The sequence below is a fragment of the Podarcis raffonei genome, chromosome 14, assembly GCF_027172205.1.
Source record: "Podarcis raffonei isolate rPodRaf1 chromosome 14, rPodRaf1.pri, whole genome shotgun sequence".
Taxonomy (NCBI): Eukaryota; Metazoa; Chordata; class Lepidosauria; order Squamata; family Lacertidae; genus Podarcis; species Podarcis raffonei.
Genome location: NC_070615.1, coordinates 50,801,280 through 50,827,636, shown reverse-complemented (window position 1 = coordinate 50,827,636; position 26,357 = coordinate 50,801,280). Strand labels below are relative to the sequence as shown.

Sequence of the window (26,357 nt, the reverse complement as noted above, 5' to 3'; positions counted from 1 at the left end):
AGATTAAGGCTCATTTTATGTTGCTGTTCATTTTAGGCCCCAGAAGCCATGCGCATGAATATGAAAATGAAAATGGAACAGAACAACTGTACAAGAGGAAGACAGGAAGCTGCCTTACTCTGAGCCAGACCATTATTGGCTCATCTAGCCCAGTATTGTCTCTCTAAACTGGCTGACAGTAGCTCTCCAGGTTCTTGGCAAGGGTCTTTCCCAGTCCTCCCTGGAGATGCACTGGGAATTAAACCTTGAAGTATTTGCACCCAAAGCATGTGCTCTCCTACCACTTATGGTCCTCTCCCCTAACAATGACAAATAAATGTTAGGAAGATCTGATCTGTATGTACTGGGCTGCAAAAGAAACAGGGACAAAAAAAGGATGGGAATGCTACACAAAAAATGGTAACTTTCTGACAGGTTAATCCTAGGATGTTCCCTCCTATACAATCCATCCTCGGAAAGGTAAGATGCTACTGATGTGGCTTCAGGGGGGACGGGGGACAGACGGCATGTCATTGCTACCCTTTCACATATTGCAAATCAGAGCAATCCAATCAGAGAACATAAATACAAGAAAGCAAACCAGCTTTCATTTTTGTGTCTCATGTTAGGATTCAGTTTCACACAGAATCTACCGAGGGAGGTAGTCTATACAATGAGAGAAGGGGGTGTGTGGAGAAGAGGACAGATAAGAGTCCAAAGAAGCTCTTATTGAAGTTCTGTGAGTTTCCTCTCACATTTATGGTGTCACCTTGCTTACCGCCTGCAAATGCTATTAATGTTGTTTTAAAGGGCAATATATTTTAACATTTCTTCCCCTCAATTTAGTTTTAGTGTGAGAGAATTTATATGGAGTTTGGTTTCAGAGTATGTCATTCTGGTCCTGTTCTGTTGGCTTCTTTGAAATTCTTAAAGTGTAATTAAAAAAACAACAAAATACCAGGAACAAACCATTCAATCTATACCATACCTACTTCTGAATTCATACTGGACAAGCAATTTTGCCTTTGCTGTCATTGATCTGTTTCTGCATTTCTAACAAATAAACAAAGATATAAAGTCTGTGCTCTACTTAAAAAGAGCAAAGTGTATGTTCTCTGCATCAAGGAAATGAAAAGAGCACAGCCAGCACAGAATTTGTTTCATTTGAGGAAGCAAATGCATTTGGGCTAAATGAAGGTCACTCTAAACAAACGGTTGGAAACCTGTGGTCCTCAAGAAGTTGTTGGACTACAACTTCCATCATTACTAAATAATAAAATCCCATAATCTACATTTGTCCATCTGCTTGTTTAATGCATATTGACTTTGGTCCTGTTGATATATTTGCATGAATGCAACAAACAAATTGGCTAATCTGTGTGTCCAAGAGATGCATTCCGCAGTTAGCTATAAGTGGACGCAGCTCCCAGATACCACAGCAGAAAGACCAACCTAGCAATTCACATTTCTCCAAAGTCCCATGGGTTGCTCATTCCCTGAACAGAACTACATTTTCCCAGCAGGCCCAGGTTGCAATTGTGGGGACAGTGGAAGCAGGCAGCAATGTCGGTGCATTTCACCGATCCTCTAGGACTCGACCTGAGGCTAGCAACTTACAGTAGCTTGTGTCGTGCTGATTTTCCAGGCCACATAAGTGATGGTGGAAATGGCTGGCAGTGTGCAGCATGTGAAGGACAAAAAGCAACTGCAAGGTGGCCTTGTAATGGCAGCCCCTGTAATGAGATCAGACAAACACGAACTCTGAGGTGTTCACCCATAGAACATGCTCCTTTGGTGATCTGAGCGACTCTTCTCTGTCTCTAAAGGCAACAAAAGTCTTCAGTTCAGGGCTTATCCACACTTCATCTCATCCTGATGCTTTTCCCTGGGGAAAACCTCTCTTTGTTGTCAATTGGAGCAAATGACAATCAGGTTGTCTCCAGATGGACGTTTGGACTAAATAGTGGGGTTTCCATGGGAAAGGAATGGGGCAAAGAGAAAGCGGCTCGGACCCATGGCTAGAAAGCACTGGTCAAGCAGGAAACTCATTGGGCCCATGCTTTGTAGCAGAAGTATGGGCGAGCCCTCAGACATAAGATTCAAAGGAGGGTGCAGAAAGGAACTGGGTTTTTAAAAGCAGTCTCCAATCAATTTTGTTATACAGTCTGACTCCTAGTGGCCTGAGAGCAGCATAACTCATCTTGCAGAGTGGCAATTAGGACAGTCTGGAAAGCAAAGCACTGCATGCTTGTCATTAGACTACCAGAATGCCATGCTAGTAAATAAAATCTGGCTTGGGACTGAAAGGGTATGTGAAATATTTGCAGTCTGGTACTATTCTCAGCATACAATCATTAGTAGTTAGGATTTATTATGAAATGCAAGCTGTTGATGTTGTATGCCTTGTTTTGACTGTCAGGCACTGAATTAGCTTTTTACACGTTCTCTGAATTCTCAAGAATTTGAGCCTAACTGGGAATAATATTAGCTGAAGCACATTCATTCTTACACTAAAAGAAAAAGGTCATGGCGAAAAAGAGAAAAAAATCGATACAATTGTTCTGCATTGGAGCTGGCTAGACAACATTTCCCCCAATATGCCATAACACTAAAAGGCAAAGATTATATAATTATTTCATATGACTAAGCCCTGCATCCCCCCCCCCCACACAATTGATTCCAATGAAGAGCCACAACTCCTATTATACCAAGCATGGTGGAATGAAGATTTTTAGTTTACTAAGTCTTGTAGGTGGGTTACAACAACAACAACTTACTATAATTCCACACATATCTTGTGGGAAGAAACACAAAATGCTAATGCTGATGTTTTCCATAGTAAATACAATGCACAGAATCATGCACACATCTTTACATGTATACCCTTGTGAAGGAACTCTGGACAAAAGGAGAAACCCCAAACATCTGCACACAGACATTTGAAGTACTGAGTATGATGTCCAGACTCAACAAGTTTGTTGTGAGAAGCTGCACATACACAGATCAGAGCTGCACTGGAAAGTGTGGAGATTCCCTCAGAGTTAATGCACATGAGTTCATATGTGCGAGGGACCACCAGTGGACTTCAGTCTACTTTCAGGTGGTCCTCACCACCAAAGGGCATCCATGCCTGTCTGTGTCCCCACTTGAGTGCCTCGGGGGGAGGGGTGTTGATTGGCTTGTGATTTTTGTTCTTGTTTTTATCATGTATTTTGTGTTTTTATGTTGTGTTTTTATATTGTGAACTGCCCTGAGATCTACAAATGAAGAGTACCGGTAGTACACAAATTAAATAAAGAAATAGTGTGGACTGAACCAGCAGCCCCAAACATGCACAGCATGTGGGAATGCAAAAGAGAGAGTTAGGAGAGTAAGTTTGGGGCATGCATGGTTAGAGGCAGGGGAGGAGAAACGGACATATGGCAGCTCTAGCTGCTCCACCTTCTGGCCCTTACCCTTCACACAAACGTAAACACACAAATACACATTCATATCTCCACACCATGCAAAAGAGGTAGAGAAGAGGGGTGAAAAACTGTGACCCATCCATTTACGTGTGAAATGAGAAGGGGGAAAACATGACAAAGGAGATGACTGAAATACTTTGAGAGGCATGTGGAGAGAGAGGGGGAATATAAGTACAAGATAAAAAGCCTGGTTAGGAGATTCTGCCTCAGCTGGAGAGGCTGAAATGCAGCACGAGGTGATGGAGGTGCTTAGGGTGGATGCAGCCGGGGGGGGGGGGCAACTGCCCCATAAATCAAGTAAATAAAACAAAATACTTAACTAACTGAGCTTCTGCCCCCCTAACATAAATCCTGGCTATGCCCATGGGTGCAGTGGTGGCCAAGGTGAGGTTGGGAGCAGGGCTGCTTGTCATACCACAAGGGAGGGATGTCATCTGCCTGCTATCAGCCCCATGCTTACCACAGCTGCCTGAGTGTATGCATGTTTCCTGCTTGTTTGCTGTCTGTGCTTTAGCCATGTGTATCTCATAGGGTGCTTTCATTAAATAGGTCCTTTGGCAACTCCCCACGTATGCTGCATGTTCTTTGGTGTGGAAGATGACAGTGGCCTGTGTACATGTCAGGGTTGCTTGGGAATCGTGTGATGCTGCTGTCAAATCGGCTGTACAGTAAATAAATGTTGTTATTTGTTGCTTTTTTAACCCATTACCATCCAGGTTCTTAACATTAATGGGACTGTTACCATAACGAGCCATGGAATTAGGACTGGAGCCACTGATGCCATAGAGACAACTGGAGGGGGTGGGGAATCTATACTTTGTCATAAGCTGTAGCATGGCAAAAATAGTTGCAAAGCAAATTGTGTGCCATAATAACATCTGTCAAGATGCATCACAATGTCGAGCATGAAGCAACCAAAACTTCTTGTCATAATGTAAGCAATTTTTTATCTGATTATGTTATCAAAAAAGATTGCTTTCAAAGACTATGCCATTAGTTCTGGTACTCTTGGGAAGTCTGTCAAAGAGAATACATCATTTTTTTAAAAAAATACTATGAATGAATGAATAAGTTTATTACGGTCATAGACCAGAAGAAAAAAAAAAACCAACATAAAGACAACAGTAGTTTACGAGGGAATGATGGTGTCAATTAAAAGTTGTAAAATTATACATAAAAACAATGCACATATGCACACACACCCACACACACGCACATATATACTCATATATGCACTACCATATATGTGTAGACTTAAAAAGAAAGGGGGGGGGCTTGTCCAAGAGTCAGATCTTTTACTTTTTTACAACTAATGCCCTCCGCTTGATCGCGGCCGCAGAAAACTTGGCCACTTTCAGTGTTACTTCTGGGTTTTTATCTCCTAGTAGGATTTTCAGCCGCTGGGATTCAGATCGACCTGGAAATTTCTGGACGATAGGAGAGATAAACAGTGACCTGATATCCCCGTAAAGGTCGCAGTGTAACAACACATGTGAAGCCGTTTCCACCTCCTTCAGACCACATGGGCAAACTCGTTCGGCATAGGGTGTGCCCTCGTATCTGCCCTTTAGTAAGGCAGATGGCAGTACATCAAATCTGGTAAGGGTAAACGCCCGCCTATATTTTGCGATTTGTAGATCCAGCAAATATGGGGTTAAATTAAACCCTTTTTCATAATCTTGGATAGCTGGATATTTATCTATCTTGCTCATATGGTCCTGAAGCTCTACATCTCCTATTCGCTGGCTCACCATCATTTTTGCCTTTTCAAAGCCTGCGGCTATAAGTTCTTGTGGGGAAAGCCCCAGGCCCTTCAATTTTTCATAAAGCGACAATCTCCATTTAGACTGGAACGGGTCTAATAAAGTCAATGGAGCCACTCCCACTGGGAAAAATATGAGTTTTAGCCAGAAGTGAATCTTCAGGATCCATATCCTGGCATTAATAGGGAGTTGACCTACCTCCAGCCTAATGGCAGTGTTGGAGACACAGGTAGGTAACCCTAGTAGGGAGCGGTAAAATTTAGTTTGTACAGATTCCAGGGACTTGAGTTTTTGACAATTAAATATCTGGGTGCCATACATCAGTTGTGGAAGTATTTTTGCAACAAAGACCTGGGAGGCGGCAGGAACATATTGACCTCCTTTTCTGTAAAAGAATCTTATGATAGCTCTAAAAGATCTTTGCGCATTGACAATGGAATTCTTAATCTGATGGCACCAAGATCCCTTCTCATCAAAAATTATTCCAAGATATCTAAAAGATGTTACTTGCTCAATAGGTTGGTTATTAATTTTCCATTTATGTCGGAGTTTTCTCTTGGGGAACACCATAATTTTTGATTTAGTATAATTTATTATTAGGTGTTCAGCTTCGCAATACTCTGTAAGAGCTCGTAGAAGTTTTCTTAGACCCACACAAGAGAAGGAAATAAGTGCCGCATCATCTGCGTACAAAAGGACTGGTATTGGTATATTGTTTAGGTTTGGGGAATGAGTACTTGCTTCCTCCATCTTTCCGACTAAGGAGTTTATATAGAAGTTGAATAGAATGGGGGCAAGAACGCAGCCTTGCTTGACACCATGGAAACTTTGGATTTCCTTTGATAGGTTCCCATAACGGTCACATCTAACACGGATCCGAGTATTTTCATGTAGTCTACGGATAAGAAGCAAAAGACGTCTATCGATGTTTGTGGCATTTAATTTTTCCCAAAGTCTATGCCGGGGTATCGAATCGAAAGCTGATTTGAAATCTAAAAAGGCTACATAGAGAGAGCCTCCTTTCTTTGAGGTGTATTTCTCCACTAGATGTTGCAATACCAGTCCTTGGTCTAGAGTTGATCTATGTGCCCTGAAACCAGCCTGGGCTTCCTTTAGGATGTGCTCCTGTTCCTTTAGGATGTGCTCCTGTTCCAGATTATGTTATCAAAAAAGATTGCTTTCAAAGACTATGCCATTAGTTCTGGTACTCTTGGGAAGTCTGTCAAAGAGAATACATCATTTTTTAAAAAAAATACTATGTTTTTAGGGATATTCAAGTTTAATAATACAAAAAAAACCCCACAACTATGGCAGGTGGAAGGAAACAGAATAATGGGTATTAACAGCGGCATTCTTGACTGCTACTGCTGAATACAGCACTTTCACAAAAATGGGAGAGAGACACTTTTTGCTGTATAGAACGTAACATGTAATGAGCTCACATCTCCAGTAGTGATAAAGACTTGTGAAGGCATCACCTAGCAAACATACCTCTGCCATCAGGGAAGAGAGTATGAAATTAACAAACAGGAAATGCTTCAAAGTTCCAGTGAGAAGTAGTGGCCCAAATATAGAGAAATATTTTTAGCACAGGCTATCATCTACATAAATGCAAAGTTGTGTGTAAAAGCAACATAAATCTGCAAATGGTTCAAGCACAACTATGAAGAGATCACAAGGGCTGAGCACTTTAACTGTATCCAGAACATTTTCAATGCTTGTATGTTCCATGAGACTCACGTAAAGGATTTGCAGAGTGAAGCCCCCAGAATGCACATGTTGAATGCAAGCAGACAAACCCTGCCTGCTACCTAAGTGAATGACTCTCATTTCAATTTAAAACTCTCTCTTTATAATTATCTATTCTTTCTATCCTTTTTTCCTGTCCACTTGATTGTTATTAGACTGCCATGACACCTCTGTTCTGTTTCTTGTGTTGTGTGTGTTTGCTTGCACTGCATTTGTTTTCACAATTGCACAAACAGGATGTCCCAGGAGATGTGCTGCTTTCCAGGTGCAAAGATTCACAATGTGGCAGAGAAGTTGCCCTGTGTTATAAAGCCCACTGACCACAACTCCTTACTCTGATTCAGGTAGGTACAAATGATACTACCTGACACAGACTTCAACATATAGCAAGGGACTATGAGACTCTGGGCAGAAAACTGAAGGGTCTAGGGGCACAGGACCTGGAGCATGGAAGGCAAACTGAAAGTATATGGTATCATAGGAGAGAGAATTGTAGGAGAAGGAAACAACAGTGACCTTACTGGGTGTGTCTGCTAGAGACCTCCAAGCCAGACCGAAGACTTGGATGATTCCTTTCTGGAGCAGATTTCCCAACATTCAAAAGGAGAGATATAGTAGTCATGGGAGACTTCAACTACTCCAATATCTGTTGGAACTCAAACTCTGCCAAGAAGGAAAGGTCAAGCAAATTCCTCCATTGCCTCACTGACAATTTCATTCCCAGGAAGGTGGAGGAAGCAACAAGGGGAACCTGGCCCTTGCCAACAGGGAGGAACTGATCGACAAAGTGAAAGTATGGGGAAACTTGGGAGAAAGTGATCATGGCCTCCTGGCTTTCATGATACAGAGGCAAGGGAAAGCTGAGTGTAAGTCAGACAAGCACTCTGGGTTTTAAGAAGGCTCATTTAAAAAGCTTAAGGAACTACTGGGTGAGATCCCATGGTCAGAAACACTCAAAGAGAAGGGAATCCAAGATGGATGGGAATTTCTTAAAGGTGAAATACCGAAGGCACAAATGCAGACAATCCTACCATGGGGGGGAAAGTGGGATACGTCTAAAGAGACTGGTGTTCCAACTCCCTCCATTTGAATAGTTAAAATGCTTACACTATGGTCAAAATCAGCCTATTATATGCTAGTTCTACTTTGTGAGCACACATGTATGTTCTCATTTAATTCCTAAATAAGATTTATAAAAGCATACTTTCTTTCTTTCTTTCTTTCATTCATTTACAGGTATGCTTTTGTGGGAAAGGAAAAATACTGTGTTTTGATGGCACATAAAGGCAGCCTGAGTTATATTAACACAGCTGAATGCACAGTGGCATCACATCTTCATTGTCTAGTGCTATAAGGTGCCCTTTTAATACAGTAAGTGAAGTCTTGGTGCACAATTTATTATCTCAGGTTAAAAATGGCCCCTTAACTCAGCTGTTTTACAGCTATGGCATTCATGAGTTATGAGTTCTCCTTAAGCTGGATGTCATAAGATATTATGTACCCTTGTGGAATGCAGCCCTGCTCTCTCCTAACCATTCCTGTTACTGAAAGGAAAAGGAAAAAGAAGAAGAAAAATGTGTAATGAAAGGACCTTAAGCAGAATTTCCAGCTTTGTCTCCCTTTTAAATTTTGCTTCAAGAAAAATATATATATTTATTATGTTATTGAATATATTTGTTCAGGATAACATTTGAAATGGTACCGTCAAAGTTTGTCTCCATTATTCAGATATATACAATGCCTCAGAGGGGTCACAGCTCTGGAACATAACATGTGTTTTGCATGTAGAAATTATTTTAAATATATTTATTCTATTTATGTTATTTATATTTTATTCAAGTATCTTGGATGGCACCATTTACTGGCATAAGGCTCTTTTCCAACATTAATTTTGTGGCATGGGAATCATTGCTGCTCAGTGGCAGGAGAAGCTCCAGGCCATGTGGAAGAAGCCAAAACATACATTTTCTTCTATATGGCTTGGATCTTCTGGCATTAAAAAGGTAAAGGTACCCCTGCCTGTATGGGCCAGTCTTGCCAGACTCTAGGGTTGTGTGCTCATCTCACTCTATAGGCTGGGAGCCAGCGCTGTCCGCAGACACTTCCGGGTCATGTGGCCAGTGTGACAAGCTGCATCTGGCGAGCCAGCACAGCACACGGAACGCCATTTACCTTCCCACTGGTAAGCGGTCCCTATTTATCTACTTGCACCCGGGGGTGCTTTCGAACTGCTAGGTTGGCAGGCGCTGGGACCGAACAACAGGAGCACACCCCGCTGCGGGGATTCGAACCGCCGACCATGCGATCGGCAAATCCTAGGCACTGAGGTTTTACCCACAGTGCCACCTGCGTCCCTTTCTGGCATTACCTGACAGCATAGGAAACATGTGGATGTATGGAACTGCCTTGTGCCAAGTCAGAGCACTGGTCCATCAATATCACTAGCAGTGTTCCTTTCCTTTCACCTGCCATCAGATTGTGCACGTGTTCAACTCTTCAACTGGAGATGCCAGGGACTGATCCTAAGACCTTCTGCATTCAAAGCATGTGCTCCATCACTAAGCTGCAGGGACTCTGCTTTTGTGCCCATGGAGCTCAGGGCTTTGCCATCGTAGGAGATGAATATGTTACCAGCTGAGTAGGAAAAATAACCTAGAGTATTGGTGGGGGTGGGGGGGAATGTTATGCCACACAGAACAGCAAATACTCTTTGAGGGCAACTCCTCTAAGCCTCCTCCTGTGGAGATTCAATGTGGCATCAAGTCAGTTGTCTGAAGAAAGAACTCTACGGAGGAGCCACCTTGATTGCTTGGTCCAGACATAGTCACCTACTCTGCTCCCAGATCTGATCTGGGGTGGGGTGTCCTCTCCTAGACAGACAAAATCTGTAGACAGAACTATGTACTTGTCTCATTGGAGCCATAAGGGCTTGCTAGCCTTCCTCCTCCTCCTCCTCCTCCTTTCCACAGCTTTTTCCTACTGATTTTTGCAAGCTGTTCTGGCAGTCTTTTCTTGGCTAAAGGGTGAAATATAAATGGTTTAAATAAACCAAATGCTAAGGATGAAGAGAGGAAGTGTTCTCTTACAACAATGCACAACCTTCCTTTGATTTGCCCATCCTCTCAGATGAGTGCTGACAATGCTGACACCTCTCACTCAATCTTCATTTGTTGCAAGCGGGGAGGACATGGAGCAAATTCACTCCTGCCCATAAGCTGCAGGCTGGGATAGCACTAGTTGTTTCGTAAGCATTTAGGACTCCCCCCCCCCGGCTTTGTTGTTGTTGTTCAACGATATTTCCTTAAACATTGTTACTGAAGGACTAAAAGAAAAAAAAGTGTAAGAAACTAGTAAGATGTGACCTAAATTTAAAGCATGTGACTGGGGTTTAAACTGTTTTTCTCACTCACACGCCTGGCTTTCTAACTAGATGGGTTTTCCCTGGGAATAAAAAAATAATAACCTTTCCCAGATTTCAGGCAGACTATGTAAGAAAATCTTGCTGAGATCTTTTTAAGCTCTTTCAAACATGCTGTTCTTTCACTCCAAAGACTGTAATTGAAAGTTATATGGTACAAAAATTGATTTACTTTTGCTGAAGGACCATTTAAAATTATCTGAACTAAATGAAATGCAACTCTATTTTAAAAGGAAAAAAAACACACATCAATAATTCTACCTTCAATGTTTATTTTAAAGGGAGAGTTAGAACAAAGCAATACAATGTAATTTAAAAATGAACCAAACATTTGTTTTAGTTCCCTCAGAGTGCAGTTATTGGCTGCAATATAGTTAAGTGAAAATACCAGGCAGAGAATAAACAAAGCAGCAGGAAGCAGAGGCAAGGTGTTTTGTGGCGAGGATTAACCTTTTCACTCACTGTAGAGACAAGATAGGGATAACACTGCCTACCATGTTGGGGGTAAAAATTAAGATGTCACCCAATATCAGAAACAAGAACAAAACTGTCATACTGCATCAGAATACTAAGGCGAGAATTGCCAACCCAGCTCCTGTGGACCCATGGCACTGACAACGACTTTCATTGGCACCCCAGCAGGGGCCCCAGACTCTGAGGTTTCATTTTTTAAAAGTCTCTAAAGTTATGCAGAAAAACCAGCCTAAGCAATTTCTGTGATATGAGTCAGCCTAGCTGCTCCTGCCTGTCAGCGCTTTCTAATGAGTGACATCAGAGCTGTGATTGATAAGTGTTTTGACACCAAGCAAAAAGTAAGCCCTGGGGTCCTAAACAACAGCTGTTTTCCCTCCTCTTTAGTGTGCTTTTCCTATTTCTGACTTATCATAGTCCTTGAACTCTTCATAGTTTGCCCTTCCTTTCCCTCTAACAACAAGGGCGCAGCTTGCCTGTGGGGGGTTCGTCTGAGATCAGGTAGTCCCAAGAAGTGTGGGTGGATATTTTAAAAAAAACCCCGCAAAAGACAAATATGAAAACTTTGCTAAGAGGCTTAGGCATGTATCCTGCTTTGCAGGAGCTAAAAAACAGGCCCTTGTTAAGAATCCACTGTATAATTAACTGAAAGTACAATGGTATGCATATCTACTTGGAAGTAAATCTCTTATGGTAATTGGGCTTCCTCCTAGGTCAGTGGGCATAGGATGGTAGCCTAGGCTTTGGTTCAGGACTGGAAGGGGGAAGAATTCTTGAGTTTTTAACTGCTGTATGGCAAGCAGAAATTCAGCAGGTTAAGTCCTGCCTACTATGGGAATATAGTTATAGAAAGATGTGCAGGGTGCATCTGCTTGCTGCTCTATTTTGCTGCCTGCCAGCTGTATTGTAGCAGGCAGCTACTTGAGAGACTTTGTTAAAAAAAAAGTATGTTGGGTTGGGAGGGAAAGTGTAGGAATCACCTGCCAGCCATTTTTCTGCCTGCTGGCTGCATGGAACCATCAACAAGCAGCTGCTTGATGAACTTTTTGAAAATGCAGGGGTAGAGGAAGCTACATGGGAATCCCCCTCTTGCTGCTCTTGTTTTATTTTAATTTTTCCTATTTTTTATTTTTATTTTTGCTGCCTGCATGTGGAACAGACATCTGCTTGGGAGAGGCCTCAGTTGAATGTGTGTGGGGAGGATATGGCAAGCCTTTCTTGCTTCTGCTTACGCTACATATGCTTCCTGGCCCACAGCAAGAATTCTCCCAAGTTGTTTGGGGAAGGAGGAGCACAGTGCAAAGGCAGAAACACTATTATCATCAATGGCTTATCCCTAATTCTGAGAAGTCCATATATTACATTTGCCCTCAAATATCACACTGGTCTGGGCCAGAATGGTTGCCTTTTGTGAATTTTCTGTGCATTTTCTTTGTATTTCCATTGTTTTCTGCTCCATAAAATAGTAAATATATACTTGCAAACCAGCATAAAGTATGTCTTTATTTATAGAATCATAGAATTATAGAGCTGAAAGGGACAACAAGGGTCATCTAGTTCGTAACTATGCACGTATGGCTGGCTGTAGTGTTTTAAAATTATTCCTGCATTAAGTTGTGTTTTATTTTCTAGCTCTAATCTACAGTACCATATAAGCAACAGACAACGTATCAGAACCCCAGACCAAAAAAGTTTATCACGTGAATTAAACCATTGTGGTGTAGTGGTTAGGGTGCCAGACCACGAGAGACAGATTCTAGTCCCCATCTGTCCATGAAACTCACTGGCGACCTTGGGCCAGTCAGTCACAGCCTCTCAGCCTAATTTACTTCACTCTAATCACTTAGAGACCTTGTGATGTAAGGTAATGAATAAAACCAATACAGTGGTACCTCGGGTTACATACGCTTCAGGTTACATACACTTCAGGTTACAGACTCCGCTAACTCAAAAATAGTGCTTCAGGTTAAGAACTTTGCTTCAGGATGAGAACAGAAATCGTGCTCCGGCGGTGCGGCGGCAGCAGGAGGCCCCATTAGCTAAAGTGGTCTTCAGGTTAAGAACGGACCTCTGGAACGAATTAAGTACTTAACCCGAGGTACCACTGTACCAATAATAATGCTATACCTGACAGTTACCTGAAATTTATTCAATAAACAATGAAAAAGAAGAGTGTTGTCTATTAAATGAGCACATATATTTAGCTCCCATGATTATTCAAATCTGAGACCTAGTACAGACTGCAAATTATTTGAAAAGATTAAGTAAATATCCTATTAAGAAGTCAAAGCTACAAGGCTTATAACATAACCTTCAAAGACTAACTTTCTGATGGTCAAAGCTGTTTGACAGTGAATGGACTCTCTCGGAAGGTGGTGGGTTCTCCTTCAATGGAATTTTTAGGCAGAGGTTAAAGCAAAGGTTAAAGGATTCTTTTCAAGGATGCTTTAGCTGAGATTCCTTTATTGCAGGAGGTTGGAATAGATAACCCTCGGGGTTCCTTCCAACTCTGCAGTTCTATAATTGTATGACTCATAATTCATAAGCATATTTCAATGCTAATCAATAACTAGAGTTACCCATTAGTTGTTCCTTTTGGTGTCCCATTATACACTATCAAAAAGGATATGATGCTTTGCATTAGAGAAATCCATATACTTTTATAAAAGGTAAAAATGCAGTTCTTCATCCTATATATTGGTTTTTCATCCTCTATTCTAAATCCTCACGGAGTTTCTTCAGAATTAAATTGGTTTATCATGTACTGCACGGAGGTGACAAGTGATATTTTACCTTTATGAATCTTGATTAGCAAAACCTCAGAGCAATGAACCTTTCTCAAAGGGAAAAAAATACAATGGAATTAACACTGACAGCTATAGATTAAAAGCTATCAGGCATTAAACTATTAAGCCTTTTTTTTACTTCCGTAAAAACATTTTCCTTGCAAACTACCAACCCATTACATTATCAATGATATATCAGTTTTACTCTGTTAATGGAAATCTAAATCACCACCATGTCAGAAATACACTATTTACAAGGTCACTAATCAAAACAGGATATTAAACAAAGAGTGGGGCATACTCTGCTCAAAGACAGTACAGAAACTGTTTCTAAATTTACAGCACTAGGGCATTCACAGGTCATGAGACACCCCCACAAAAAATCAAATTACATCTCCACTTCATTCTCAAACACTACGTGCTGTGTGGTACCATATGGGGCCACAGCCGCCCAGGATCTATATATGGCACCACTGCAAACTTTTGAGATTGTTTTGCTGTCCCACAACCAGTCCAGTTCCACAACTTTCAACAGTCATTCATGTAGGCCTCACATACAAGTGCTGTCGTGCTGTCTGGCTACAAGCACTGTCATTCCTGCACCCTTCAGAGGTGCATGTGTGGAAGCTGTCAGTAAATTCAACCAGCCCTTAAACCAGATGAAGCAAATCCTAGAGTACAAGATGTGTTAGTTGTTAAGGTGCCACAAGACATGTTGTTGCTTCAGACTTTAGATGGGCAAGTATACAACTTCTCAGCTCACTCTGCATTCCAGTCCTAGTCCCAATTATAAGACAGCAGAACCTCCAACGAAACAAGACTGATGTATATTTAACTGTGTGCAGCACTGCAGCCCAACTGAAACCTGAATGCATAAATAATTTCGTCTTGATTCAGTATTACTGCCTCATAGCTCTTGGATACAGAATAGGCAGGTGATCAAGTGTAAGGGCCTGGTAGAATTTCAACCTGATACATGTGGCATTGCTTTCCTTGTTCCATGGTCAAGGGATTAAAAAAAAAAAGTGCAGAGACTGCACCAGACCCTGGCCAGTGACATATGAAATTGGTAACTTGTAGATGTAAAGGAATATTTTTGCAGCTGCCTGAATAGTTCATACAATAATAAAACTGTAGAGTTGGAAGGGACTCCGAGTGTATTTTGGGAGAACCGACCCCACTCACCAGACCTTCTTGGCACAACTACAGACTCATCCTTCTCCCCCTTTCTTTATTTGGCAATAGATTACCGTCTTCAATGTTACCAATTCCCAACTCCAATAAAAGGATTGTTCTATCAGCACTATGCACAGAAACATGCACACTTCTCTTCCTGAAAGTATTAGAGGAGCAATAATAAAAATTGTGAAGTGGCATGATATTGCTGAGCGATTTCACAAAGGTCATCCTGTGGATGGGTGTTGATATTAATAACAAATATGTAAGTCCATGTTATATCTGGATTTGAAATTTTTTTCCTATTTGCATAAAAATGCAGCCCTATTAGATTTGTAGTGCCACAACACAATCTTGAATTTGCATGAAGTCAGGGGAAGGTAGAGAAAAGAGATGGCAGGTTTTCCAATGGAGGTTTTAAACTACAACAGAGGTTGGAGTAAAGCAGAGATGTAGAGCCACAGAGGAGCTGTGAGGATGTTGGTGTGGGACTAGTATGTACCACATACAGGCACAAACACACACAAACCATGGATGCGGGGTTTATGTTCTCTGTTACCTCACACATCAATAACATTTTTTGAATATATTTAAATATAGTTGAAAAACCATTGTAAACCCTGCAAACACCCCATTCCACTATGCCCCATTCTGCCACACCCTATTCTACTCCTTTTTGTATCATTTTTGCAATGTTTTGGGTCACATCTGGGTTCAGCATGATGCTTGGGTGCACCACCAGGCACATATTGAATGCGCGTAAATGGGGGGTTGCCTGTAACTGGTAGTTGTTATTGTTTTGGAAAGTTGTCCCCCTTCCCGCTAAAACATTCAAACACAGGGAGAGTTAATATTCTCAATGACATGGTCATAACCACATGCAGAAGACATCGAGGGACAAGAATTTGCTATTATCCTCCAAAGGAATGACAACAGAAATGGGAAACAGGTGCAAGAACAGATACTGTTATCATGTTTGCCTTTCTTTCCCCAGTGTAAATCTACATTGTTCCGTGACAAATTTTGATGATACACAGAGCATGGGATTTATTTATTAGCCACCATTGTAGAAGTGGACAAAGGTTAACCTGGAAAAAGTTTCTGACCTGGTAATCATTAATTTTTAAATATACACCTCTGTATTCATCATCCTGTATTCATCAACTTCCCAACAAGAGAGGGGGAGAGAGAGAGAGAGAGTGATTGTCCATGGATAAAGTAAAAGAAAGGTTTTTGTCTGCTTCACAATTTTTAATTAATGTAATTCCAAAATGAATTTGTTGTGGGATTCAAAATTGGGCTAGTTCCAATATCTGCAGACACTAAAAGAGAAAGAAAGAAAAGCATCTATAGCTAGTCAATTGCCAGAACTAAAATTTACAAGCTCCCCAATAAACTCTGCTTTCTCAATGCTCCCTCCCATTTTTGTTTCCATGGGAACAATAGATGATGGATTGCCCAAAAATGTGACCTGAAGTTTTAAAATAATCAGTGCTTTGAACCAGTGATCATTATTAAGAAAGTCTCACATTCTGTGTCTAGTAGAGCAGGAGTCCTAAAGGAGGAGAAGGACAAGAATAAATGGCGGCTGGCAGCCAGCAACAGAGATTTTAGAGCACCGGCAGGCGTCATTTGGTACTAATCAAGATAAGCTGCTTCTTTCTCTAAAATCAAATGCAGACTTCAGTAGGATCAACCATCTTCCATTTTCATACATAAGATATAAAAGCCAGAGGTGAGAGTAAGAAGAATCCATCAGAGACAATGTTGATGAGGTGTTCCCAGTATGCATTTCTTTCATACATACCACTGAATGTGCTTCCCCAAATCATTTCATTTTCCAGATTTATAAATCGCTTAATAGCCAAAAACTACTGAAGCAGTGTACAATAGGAATCATGCATGAAAACAGTTCACAATGAAAAGCAAGCATCCTCTGCTTTCTCTTCATAATAGCTAATGAGGTGTAAAATGACATTTGGCACTGCATGAGAAGTGAATGTATTGCTCTAAGATCTGGGGTTTGGCCAGTTGAGGGTTATGGTCAGTGGGCCAAGTTGTGAGGCACATACTTTGTTAGAGAAACTACAATCTGATAACTGGGTAATGGTGGGCACCCCGTTGCCTCTAGCAGGGGCAGGGGGGGCAGGAGAGCCAGCTGAGAGCAGAGAACAATATTCTGCAGTTTTGTGTCACAGACTGAAAAGGGGACAGAGACAGAATGACAGAGAAAGAGAGCTGAGTTTGGGCTTTGTAAGCTAGCAGCACTGGCCACGTTGGTCATCTTGCCCTGGAGATACAGTGCATTGCTTTTTCCACTCTACAGTTTTAGTCTAATTAGATTTAGAGTTCATTCTTTCAAGTAGTTAGACTACCTTTCCTGTTGGTCCTCTTCAATATCCTAAAACCTCCCTTACTTTTCCGGGGATGGAGAGACACTGTCTGAAGAATTGTGCATGCACACGAAAGCTCATACCAATAACAAACTTAGCTGGTCTCTAAGGTGCTACTGGAAGGAATTTTGTTTGTTTGTTTGTTTCAGCTAAGTATTAGGGTTGCCAGGTCAGGAGCATCCCAGGCCCTGAGATTTCAGAGCCCAAATTTGCGACTTAGGGGTAGTCCTGGTGCTGTCCTTGGGGTTGGGCTCCAGTGACATCATTAAGTATGACATATTAAGCATTAACCAGTTTCTGAATATGTCCTTGAAATAAAAAAATGCAAAGTCTAGCAAATGAGCAAAGAGGTCACTAGTTAGAAATTAAGATAGAAGCCTTAGCTAAAGAATGTCTTCCCAGGTCCAGCTGAAATGAGAGGACCTTTCTTGCTCACCTGCTTGTGAAGCCTGGGTAGGGAATATTTACCGTATTTTTCCATGTATAAGACTAGGTTTTTTTCCTTTAAAATAATGTCAAAATAATGTGCATCTTATACACAGGGCCATCTTCCCCCATTTTCTGAAATCTAAATTTCCGTCTTATAGATGGAAAAATACAGTAATCTACCCTACTTGCTTCTGGCCAGAAGGGTTTAAGCAACCAGCCTTATTAACATAAACAAAATTTAAAGGCACTTTCACCCATCTGCAGATTCAAGTCTTTCCGCTGCCAGCAGCAGGGGACCAGGCAAACCCAGAGACTTCAGGTCAGCCCTGCAGGTCTGGCAACCCTGAGTTCACAGAGAAGAAAAAAATGCTTTACCAGCTGCAGACAGAAGGTCACGCATTACTAGATATGCAGTCACAGCTGAATAGACAATCCAATTCAAGCAGTGTTTCAATGTGATTCACTCCATTCCCAGACACGTGTGATGGGCAGGCTCAGCAACATCAGTGGATATATAGCGTATTTATCATTTCTAATCTCTGAGCAGCTTACAAACGCAAAGCAAAAAGCAACATCACCATAACGAAATACACTATCAATATTTGAATGACCAATGGCAGTGATATAAACCAAGACTTGCAGGACAATTACTTTCTGTTTTGAGCAAGTTATTTCCGCAATTTGTGGACATCATGTTCCACAGTATTAGATCTGCTAACAAATTCCAGTTGGGGGACTTCATGTGAGAATCTGTCTCTGAAACTCGATGTTATCGCTGCTGTTTTTGGCAAGGATAAAGTCTGCCACAGGATGTCCTGGAAGATTAAAATGCTTCCCACACTGGTTCCTGAGTGTTACCATGTTTCAGGCTGGCCTGCTGTCCACTTATTCTTTTCCTCAGAGGTTGACCTTTTTATCCTATGTAAATGTTTTAAATCCACAATAGACTCTTCTGTATTTTAAGAAATAATATAGGTCATACAAATTTTGCTGAGTAATGACACATTCACAAATGCAGATAACATTTTAAAACATGCATCAGAAATGAGTTTCTTTGTGGATATTTCTGGATTGGTTTGTGTGTTTGCTTGTGTGTTTCTTTTTTCCAAGAAAAAATTCCATTTTTAATTGCACACCTGTTGCCTAAAGTTTTGGTGCGACCAGGAACCAAACATCTAACATACATCAAAGAGGCCCATGAAATTTCAGGCGGGCCATTTACAATTTATTTAAATGAATTTGCAATCTGTTAGGTGAAGGCCAGACACAAAACTGCTAGAGATTCCACTCACAGCAAAGGATCATAGATAAGCCACGGGCAGGCTGCCAGTTCCTTCCTTTCTCTCCAGCACTAATTAATGCAAAGTCGGCTTCACATTCCTTTCCATGGACCAAATGCTTCAAATACAAGCTAAGTTTTGTTCAGCACAGTTGACCTGATACTCATAGGCTGCAAAAGCCAAAGCACATCGCAAGCATGCAAGGGTTTGCTTGTTGTTTTGTTTACTGAATCATGAATAAAGCTTTCAAACATGAAAAGGAAAGCTTTTAAAGCAGTCCTCTAAAAAAAAAAACTTGCATCAAAAATCCATAGCAATAGGTTATGTAACTGGCCAAGCAACATTCTGCACTCTGTGGTTCCTCTTTATTTCTAGCTGAATAACAACATCTATTATTGTTATAATTAAAAAATTCAAACAAGCACTGTCACAACATAAGGAAGGAAACATGTGTCCAACTAATGTTCCACTAGCGCAAGCACTGTTCTCCTCTTGCACACCTAAATATGTTTGGGGGGCATATGGAGAAGAGAGGAAGGGCAGCTCAGAGATGGAAGGAAGAGACAGCCCCGACCAAAGAAGAATGGCAAACCAAGTTGATGGACTATGCTGAAATGGCAAAATTAACTGGGAAGCTCAGGAACCAAGAAGACAAGAAATTTTAAAAAGAATGGGGAAAGTTTGTAACATATATACAAAATCATTGCAAACAGGTTAAAGCATTAACAGTATTCTAAATACACTTGTAATGTAACAGATAACTTAATGTACAGATAACTTAGGAAGATGAAAAATCGGAGAAGTATTGCTATGCAGTTGAAAATAGAATTAAGAGGACCCATGGAGGGGATGGGGGGGTCAGAAGATTCAGCGTAATCTTGACATGCGGAATTTGTATGATCTTTTGATGTAAGCTTATCTTTTTTCTCTTTTTTTCTTTCTTTATTTTTGAAAATCAAATAAAACAAATTATGAGAGGAAGGGAGGTAGGGAGGGAGGGAGAAAGGTCCACTGAGTAGTGGAAAGGACTTGCACAAGCAGAACTTTATGTAGTTGGATACTGTCCAGAGTTATCAGCACCAATGCTATCAGTATTAGGGGGAATTAGAAACTGTTACCTACTTTGCAGGTGGGAACCCTTAAAATGCACCGAGTCCCTGCATCATACCACATGCCTTACAGGCACTGGAACTGTCACTTTTGTTGGGTATACAGAAGAAGATGGCAATAGATTCTGTAATTATCAAGCTGGTCTCGCTACACAAATTTACTCAGACTTCAGAATCCGGTTGCTTCCAGGCAGGCTGTCTATTTGCACAAGATCTGGTTGTTATCCCACACTTTCTAGTGTGATTATCCCAGCACTTGTTTAAACATGAAAAGAGCCCATTAGGAAAAATGCCCTGGAAAATGCAGGATAACAACCACTAGCTGGCAATGTTGTATAGCTCCAGTGAGGGGGTGGGGCTCTGGTTTCCATTTCCTCCTGGAGCCTCTTCTTGCACAGATAGAGGAGGCATCCCCAGATGTACATGTATAATGGAGGGTGAGCATCATCTTAGGCCATCTTTGACACCAATTTAAAATATTTTTCCTTTCCCCATTTTTATTGGCAGCCAATGGGAGATATTTTGTCAGATGTACCTTCTGTTATCGCGTTGTTGGGGAAGGCTTTGGTAATTGCAGCCATATTTTGATGGGGTAGGTTCTGATCATTATTGCTGGCCGCTTTGTATGTGTTTGTTGCAGATTATTTTGAATTTTGTTTAAAGATTTTTTAAGAAAATTGTTGTTACCCACTCTGGGATCACAAAATTGACAAGGAGTGGAATATAAATCCAAAGAAAAATGCGATAAAAAATAACCTCTGAGCAGACATATCAAGAGGAATGCTGAACAAACAGTTGTTGCCATATAACCTCTGTAGTTTCGGGCAAATAATATGAGCATGAATATGGTTGCCTGACTTTTGTGGAACAGTATCCCTGTAGAGATATGACAGACTCCCACTATCGGCACTTTCCAGTAACACTTAAAGACATATTTTGTTTTGGCAAGCTTTTCCAGTTCAATGAAAAACTCTCTGCCTTATGTGTCCATTCTGTATTGTTTTTAAACTCATTTTGTGTTGTAGTTCGTACTGCTTTAACAACTATTTTTAACTGCTTTTATGGCATGCTTATAAATGGCCTTGAGATGCATGCAAAAGGCAATTCATGCCTTAAATAAATAAAAAGAATGAACACTCAGTGAAGAGCAAGCCTGCTGTTCTTCCTAGGTTTATTTTCTCACCACAATGAGGAAGCGACCACACTTCAACTGGAGTAAAACTGGCAGACGTTTGTGATATAAATATGCCCCAAAGACATTCCATTGATAGGTAGCCAGGTACACACTTTCTTCTTTTTCTACTTGTGATTTCTAGAAGCATTAAGCTGCAGCTCTTGGAAAGGGGGAAGAGTCTTGAGAGCCAGTGTGGTGTAGTGGTTAAGAGCGATAAGACTCGTAATCTGGGGAACCAGGTTCACGTCTCCGCTCCTTCACATGCAGCTCCTGGGTGACCTTGGGCCAGTCACACTTCTTGAAGTCTCTCAGTCCCACTCACCTCACGAGTGTTTGTTGTGGGGGAGGAAGGGAAAGGAGAATGTTAGCCACATAGACACTCCTTCAGGCAGTTATAAAGCGGGATATCAAATACAAACTCTTCTTCTTCTTCTTCTTCTTTCTTCTTTGGCAGTCACTCGTAGCCGAGTAAGATTGTCTTCCATAAACACAGTTTTAACAGTGAGTCCGTAAGTGACTGTGGATGCTAATTCTGGATCCACACATCCTTCCACAGTGAGGACATTGGTTTCCAGGTGGGAGTTGATCATGGTGTGGATTTGCCAAGTGTGCCTTCCTCTTAGCACATTTCTCCCTTGCGTCCTGAGTTCAAATGTCTTCAAAGCCCATTACACCTTGGGCTTTGTTCTCCAACTAGAGCGCTCGCAGGCCAGTGTTTCCCAGTTGTCAGTGTTTATATTACATTTTTTTAGATTTGCCTTGAGACAGTCTTTAAACCTCTTTCGTTGACCACCAGCATTGCGCTTTCCATTTTTAAGTTTGGAATAGAGTAGTTGCTTTGGAAGATGATCATCAGGCATTGGCACAACATGACCAGTTGTACAGGGACAGTCAGTGCAGAGCCAAGATAGCATTGTGGCCAGCACCAGCCCTCTGAACATCACCACAATGACATGAAGGGAGGCAGGGAAGGCCAAGAGATTATTTGCTCTGATAGTACAAAATGCCTGCCTAGCAGTGGTGTTGTGGACACTGGTTGTTGATTTAGCTTTTTTGATCTCTTGTCTTACTGCTACTCAACAAAAGAAATGTCTCTGAAAGTACATAAAGAAAGGCAGGAAAGGCAGAGAGGTCAATGATCATCAAGAGAGATCTATAGAAAAACTATAAGAGAAGAGGTCATGGCCTGTAGTACTGATATACTTTTTCGCTCCTTGAAATGTACTAAACTATGTGCTTCTCACTTTAATTACTAAGATCACTGTTAGATATGTGTCCCAAAAGGATACTTTCTGAACATCCTACTCACACACTGTGGGATATATCAGCCTCATACAACCAACATGCTCAACTCTAAAAAAAAATGCATGAAGAGGTTAAGACCATAGAGTAAACTGTCCTACCGGGATTAGCTAGGTTGCACCCCCTCACCTTGGGAGGAAAGGAACCAAACTCTTTGGTTTTTTACTTTCACCACATGAAGGAGGTCTAAGCTGGATGCCCCAAGCTTAGACAGTGTGGCTTAAGCAAACCATATTTGTGTTTCTATACAAATAATTTAGAAACATTTACCTTTTGGGGAACCTAAGCCTGTTTTTTCCTACTGTTGCATAGAAAAAGCCATGAATCTGACCTTTGAAGAGATTGTAAGTAAAAAACTTAGGAGGAGATATTTTAAAGGTCTAGAAGCCTAGATTTCCATGCTTTACTTCGCTACATGTTTTGTGATTTTAAGTCACTGCTGGGGCTCTCTCACCAAAGAGTTCTTGCCCCAAACCTAGATCTTAGATATCCAATGAATTCTCTTTTTCAAAATTTTACCATAGCTAGTATTTTTTTCTTCCTTTTTAACCAAATTAAAACCAACACATACAGGACTTCTAGGTCAGTGAGCATATGTGTAACATAGGCCCTTTGCATGTTGGAATAGTTATGGCACATCAACATCCATTGCTGGCAACAAGATAAACTTTTATGTCTACATCCAGGGTGGAAATGAGGCAGGTAATGAAGCATTAACAGCCACCCAGCAGTGGAAAGCGTATTTGAAGAGGCCATAACAAACTGAGATGATTTAGGAGGCAGGGTTTGTAAGACTTACTCAAATTAAACCCTAACAATGGGAGGGAAGCTTCATTGTGTTGGCTTTTATATCTCTAGCTGTGTAGCTCAAGAAGGCAACCTATACAGATCTGGGAGTTTTAATGTACGTATGGATAAATACTGACATTCTAAAAATAAACCTTGCATATTTAAAAGCTTCATTTTCTTTTCTCCCCCCACCATAAGCAGCAGTATTATTCAGAAAATGCACCATTGGCTTGGCAATCTCAGAATTTATTGTTCATTAAAAATACATGCTAATTATCACAATTTTAATTAAAGTATTATCTGGTATATGTGAAATGCAATTATGTGCAACTGGCATAAGCTGTAAGGCAGGCTAATATTTGCAGAGAAGTGCAGCACTGGTATTGGTTCAGCACACGTACAATAAAGTGGTGTTTGTTTTCAAGTGAAAAATGGATAGATAGAACATTAAGCTGAGCCATTGCATAATCAAAGCAAAAACTGCAAGCCCTAGCAGGTGATTTTCAGAGTTTTATTTATTTATTTATTTATTTATTTGCTTCCTTTTCTAGCCATACGAAGGTAACCGACTATAGCTATGATGTTCTAAGCGTTCCATTGCAGTCTTTGCCAATCTATCTTAGCAAGAAAGGGCACCATATGCCTGACAACATTACATGCATGAAAAGATGTTAATAAAGACCTCAACAGAACAATTACAAAGACATATGAGGCTAGGAATTTCCTTGTTTAGGCTCCCCACCGATGGATGAGGTCAACAGCTTTGTATTAGTTCAGCTGTACCAACTCTTGTGAACACTCCTCACATATACAATGTTTTTTTGTTTGTGATTGTATAAATCTGCCCTGACAAAATTCCAGCAGTGGGAGAGCTGGGAAGCAGGGCTCATTTCACCAGATTTGCTGGAGGTCCAGCTTCACCAGGCACCTCCTGCCCCTCAACTATGCCAGCTGATCATTATAGGAGCAACTGTTTAGAAACTGGTGCCTGAGTTTTGGTTTTGATTTTCGCCTTCCTTCCCTGCCCCCTTTCCCTTGTGTGTTGCATCATTTTTTAGATTGTAAGCCTGGGGGCAGTTTGAAGAAACTGAAGCTGCTTGAGCCTTCAGTGATAGAGCTGTATGGTAGTTCTAGCATTTAAACACACAATAATACCTAGATTGTATATAATTCACCTGGGAAGATCTAGCCACCTGCATGTGACAGGCTGCTGATATTATTGCACAAGCAAGCTTAACACGACAACAGAATCTGAAAGTTGGAGGTGTTTCATCTGTGTATTGCAGCAATTATAGGACACCATAAGATGACATGTGTAAGAGGTATAAGACACTCCTGTTCTTGGCTAGAAGAGAAAGGAATGCACTTTGATGGAAAGAACCTATAGTTAAGTGGAAGCCTGGCACTTTCTAAAACATGTATTCCTGTCTACTATGATAAGCACCTGCAGTTTTTGTTTCCTCAGATTGACACTAGTACATACATACAATTTCCCAAGGGAAAAATTATATACTAATCTCTTTATGAGACAAGATAAAATTAAGATAATTTGCTCTTTCAAATCAAGGTTGTATTGGATTTTGCATGAGCAGCTAGTCTCCTTGCAGCTTTGCTACTGCAGAGAAAGCATGGCTTCAAATGTACACCTGTCATAAATCTGTAGTTTTATGTTAGGCATCCATACACTGCCTTATCATTTGATGCTCAGGGCAGCTTATGAAAAGCCACAAAAATATAAAAAGAATAGCCACTTACAAAACAAGCACGCACTGAACTACTTTTGTTGAAACATAGAGGCCCATGTGAATCTGCACTGCATAGGTCTTGGTATTTCTGGTAAAGTGCCAAAAGGCAGAGAGCTTTTGAGATAGGTGCTCAGTCAACTGTGATAAATGCACAAACAGGCAATATTGTTTTATGCAATTCTAAATTAATTACAATATTACTTTATTTTACACATGCATAGGATGGCTACAGGGTCATGTGCTTTCCGAAGTGTGTGGACAAGTAGCTTGGAAAGGCCCAGCTCACCACATGTATATTTAATTCTTACCCTTCCTGACTAATAAGATCTACCTGCTAGAGACTGGCCAGCCCATTGATTTTGGTGCTCAGTGGGTCCCTTGCCCAAAAGGATTCAGCCCATTCCTTCTTAAGTAAGTCCTTAAGATTCTGCTGAGAAATAACAGCAGGCTAGTCTTCATTTATCATTTTTGGAAAACCTTCTTGATCATGTGGCAAATCAGCTTGACAGTTGATGGGATCTGCATGTTACTTGCTGCACCAGAGGAAGATCTCTAATGTGACCTTTGCACAGGAATAAATCTTCTTTAACACAAGAAATAAGTTTCTTTCCTTGCAAAACCTGGTTTAAAATGTTACAAATGGCAAAAGATACATTGTTTTCAGTCTTATAAACTTTTTTACACTAGTCCCAGTGTGAGCCTTTAAACATATTTTACTAAAATGTAGCTTTCTAACAAAAAAAATAAAAATATTGTTTCTCCCTCTTTCTTCTACTGCAACACCCAAAGACCAACTGCTACATGCAATTCTTTGTGTGTCTGTATAATGCAAGCAGCTTGATTGCACATATAAACATTAGCAAAGACACTCAGGTTGCAGGTTCTTTCATCGTCTTGTGATTCAACTTGTGATCCAAACATAAGACCCAGCCACAAGGTAGCCTACCACAACCTTGGGTCGAAAAACATCAGCTACCTATGGAAAAATACTGGCTACATGTTTGCTCTTTATAGCAATCTAAATACAATGCAACTAAAATATAGCAATTTGTGTAAATTTAAACATAATTTCAACCCTGCAGAAATTTGGCTACTAGCCTGATTTTTAAGACTGAAACTGCTTGGGCCACTGTTGTGAATGACTAGCACTGGGAGTTGGAGAATTCCTCACAGGTTTTGAGGGTGAGACAGCCAGAGGAAGCCCTGCTGCAAGTCTTGACTTTGCACAGACAGAAACACTAAGTGTGCCCTTGAGGAGCTCCTGCCAACCTAGCAGTTTGAAAGCACGGGAAAGTAAACGGCATTTCCGTGCACTGCTCTGGTTCGC

At 40.9% G+C, this 26,357-nt stretch overlaps 1 protein-coding gene across 5 annotated transcripts in view; it reads right to left on the bottom strand.

Moving 5' to 3' along the window:
* SDK1 (sidekick cell adhesion molecule 1) overlaps nucleotides 1-26,357 on the bottom strand; it is a 589,097-nt gene that overhangs the window by 411,304 nt on the left and 151,436 nt on the right. The gene's annotated exons all lie outside the window — the stretch shown is intronic.